Below are 3,988 nucleotides of genomic sequence, written 5' to 3'. Positions count from 1 at the left end.
GATGCCTTCCTTGACTGACCTATTTTAAATTGTACCCCTTTACCTACTTCCACACCACTTATCACCATCTGACATACATGTGATTTTACTTGTTTATTTATTTTCTGTCTATCCACACTAGTGTAAGGCCTTGAGGAGAGCAAATTTTGTCTCTTTTGTTCACTTCTATTATCCTCAGCATACAGAACAGCTCCTGGAACATAATAAGCATTCTATAAATATTTGTTGGATATGTGGGTGAATCGCACATGCCATAGGCTGTATTTTTTTTTATAACATGGTGAACTAGAGGGGTTGCTAAGTCCATCTTCTTTTTTTTTAATTTAATTTAATTTTATTATGTTATGTTAGTCACCACACAAAACATCATTAGTTTTTGATGTAGTGATCCATGATTCATTGTTTTCGTATAATACCCAGTGCTGCATGCAGTACGTGTCCTCCTTAATACCCATTACTGGGCTAACCCATCCCCCCACACCCCTCCCCTCTAAAACCCTCAGTTTGTTACTGGGAGTCCATAGTCTCTCATGGTTTGTCTCTCCCTCTGATTTCCCCCCCTTCATTTTTCCCTTCCTTCTCCTAATGTCCTCCATGCTATCTCTTATGTTCCGCAAATAAATGAAACCATATGATAATTGTCTTTCTCTGCTTGACTTATTTCACTTAGCATAATCTCCTCCAGTCCCATCCATGTTGATGTAAAAGTTGGGTATTCATCCTTTCGGATGGCTGAGTAATATTCCATTGTATATATGGACCACATCTTCTTTATCCATTCATCTGTTGAAGGGCACCTCAGCTCTTTCCACAGTTTGGCTATTGTGGACACTGCTGCTATGAACATTGGGGTGCATATGGCCCTTCTTTTCACTACATCTGTGTCTTTGGGGTAAATACCCAGTAGTGCAATTGCATCAGTTGGGTCATAGGGTAGCTCTATTTTTAATTTTTTGAAGAACCTCCACACTGTTTTCCAAAGTGGCTGTACCAACTTGCATTCCCACCAACAGCGTAAGAGGGTTCCCCTTCCTCCACAACCTCTCCAACATTTGTTGTTTCTTGCCTTGTCAATTTTTGCCATTCTAACTGGTGTAAGGTGGTATCTCAATGTGGTTTTGATTTGAATTTCCCTGATGGCTAATGATGATGAAAATTTTTTCATGTGTCTGTTAGTCATTTGTACGTGTTCTTTGGAGGAGTGTCTATTCATGTTTTCTGCCCATTTTTTGACTTGATTATTTGTTTTTTGGGTGTTTGAGAAGTTCTTTATAGATCTTGGAAATCAGTGCTTTGTCTGTAGTGTTATTTGGAAGTATCTTCTCCCATTCTGGGGGTTGCCGCTTTGTTTTGTTGACTATTTCCTTTGCTGTGCAGAAGCTTTTTATCTTGATGAAGTCCCAAAAGTTCATTTTTGCTTTTGTTTTCACTAGCTTTTGGAGATGTATCTTGAAAGAAGTTGCTGTGGCCTATGTTGAAGAGGTTACTGCCTATGTTCTGCTGTAGGATTTTGATGGATTCCTGTCTCACATTGAGGTCTTTCATCCCTTTTGAGTTTACCTTTGTGTATGGTGTTAGAGAATGGTCGAGTTTCATTCTTCTGCGTGTGGCTGTCCGATTTTCCCAGCACCATTTATTGAAGAGACTGTCTTTTTTCCATTGCGTATTTTTTTCCTGCTTTGTCGAACATTATTTGACCATAGAGTTGAGGGTCCATATCTGGGCTCTCTATTCTGTTCCATTGGTCTATATGTCTGTTTTTGTGCCAGTACCATGCTGTCTTGGTGATCACTGCTTTGTAATATAGCTTGAAATCGGGCAATGTGATGCCCCCAGCTTTGTTTTTCTTTTTCAACATTTCCTTGGGGATTTGGGGTCTTTTCTGATTCCATACAAATTTTAGGATTGTTTGTTCCAGCACTTTGAAAAGTGTCATTGGAATTTTGATCAGGATGGCGTTGAAGGTATAGATTGCTCTGGGTAGCATAGACATTTTAACAATGTTTATTTTTCTGATCCATGAGCATAGAATGTTTTTCCAACTTTCTGAGTCTTCTTCAATTTCTTTCATGAGTGTTCTGTAGTTCCTAGAGTATAGGTCCTTTACCTCTTTGGTTAGGTTTATTCCGAGGTATCTTATGTTTTTTGATGCTATTATAAATGGAATTGTTTCTCTAATTTCTCTTTCTACAGTTGCATTGTTAGTGTATAAGAAAGCAACTGATTTCTGTGCATTGGTTTTGTATCCTCCCACATTACTGAATTGCTGTATGAGTTCTAGTAATATGGGGTTGGAGTCTTTTGGGTTTTCCACATAAAGTATCATGTTATCTGCGAAGAGAGAGTTTGACTTCTTCTTTGCCAATCTGAATACCTTTTACTTCTTTTTGTTGTCTGATTGCTGTTGCTAGGACTTCTAGTACTATGTTGAACAGTAGTGGCGAGAGTGGGCATCCTTGTCATGTTCCTGATCTTAAGGGAAAGGCTCTCAGCTTTTCCCCATTGAGGATGTTATTCATGTGGGTTTTTCATAGATGGATTTTATGAACTTGAGGAATTTTCCCTCTATCCCTATACTCTGAAGAGTTTTAATCAGGAAAGGATGCTGTATTTTGTCAAATGCTTTTTCTGTGTCAATTGAGAGGACCATATGGTTCTTCTCTCTCCTCTTATTAATGTGTTCTATCACATTGATTGATTTGAGAAGGTTGAGCCACCCTTGCATCCCGGGGATAAATCCCACTTGGTCGTGGTGGGTGATCCTTTTAATGTATTGATGGATCCTATTAGCTAGGATTTTGTTGAGAATTTTGGAATCCATATTCATTGGGGTTATCTGTCTGAAATTCTCCTTTTTGATGGGGTCTTTGCCTGGTTTGGAGATTAAGGTAATGCTGGCCTCATAGAATGAGTCTGGAATCTTTCCTTCTGTTTCTATTTTTTGAAACATCTTCAGAAGAATAGGTATTATTTCCTCTTTGAATGTTTGGTAGAATTCCCCAGGGAATTCATCAGGCCCTGGACTCTTGTTTTTTTGGGAGGTTTTTGATCACTGCTGCAAATCTTACTGGTTATTGGTCTATTCAGGTTGTCAATTTCTTCCTGTTTCAGTCTTGGCAGTTTATAGGTTTCCAGGAAGGCATCCATTTCTTCCAGGTTGCTCAATTTATTGGCATGTTGGTAATAATTTCTAATAATTGTTTCTATTTCCTTGGTGTTAGTCATGATCTCTCCCCTTTCATTCATAATCTTATTAATTTGGGTCCTTTCTCTTTTCTTTTGGATAAGTTTGGCCAGTGGTTTATCAGTCTTAATAATTCTTTCAAAGAACCAGCTTCTAGTTTTGTTGATCTGATCTAATGTGTTTCTGCTCTCTAATTCATTGATTTCTGCTCTAATCTTAATTATTTCTCTTCTAATGTGTGGCTTAGGCATTGTTTGTTGCTTTTTCTCTAGTTCCTTAAGGTGTAGAGTTAGTTGGTGAATTCTGGATTTTTCTATTTTTTTTTGAGTGAGGCTTGGATGGTTATGTATTTCTCCCTTTGGACAGCTTTGTAGCATCCCATAGGTTTTGGACCAATGTGTTTTCATTCTCATTGGTTTCTGTAAATTGTTTAAGTTCTTCTTTGATTTCCTGGTTGACCCAAACATTCTTGAGCAGAGTGGTCTTTAGCTTCCACGTGTTTGAATTTCTTCCAATTTTTTTCTTGTGATTGAGTTCCAGTTTTAGAGCATTATGGTCTGAGAATACGCAGGGAATAATCTCAATCTTTTGGTATCAGTTGAGTCCTGATTTGTGACCCAGTATGTGGTCTATTCTGGAGAAAGTTCCATGTGTGCTCGAGAAGAATGAATATTCTGGTGTTTTCGGGTGGAATGTTCTGTATATATCTATGAGGTCCATCCGGTCCAGTGTGTCATTCAAAGCTCTTGTTTCTTTTTTCATTTTCTGCTTAGATGATCTGTCTATTGCTGAGAGTGGAGTATG

This window comes from Eumetopias jubatus, unplaced genomic scaffold (genome assembly GCF_037043125.1).
Source record: "Eumetopias jubatus isolate StellerSeaLion01/CBP00866 unplaced genomic scaffold, mEumJub1_p1.0 scaffold_2, whole genome shotgun sequence".
Classification (NCBI taxonomy): domain Eukaryota; kingdom Metazoa; phylum Chordata; class Mammalia; order Carnivora; family Otariidae; genus Eumetopias; species Eumetopias jubatus.
This window is presented reverse-complemented; position numbering follows the sequence as displayed.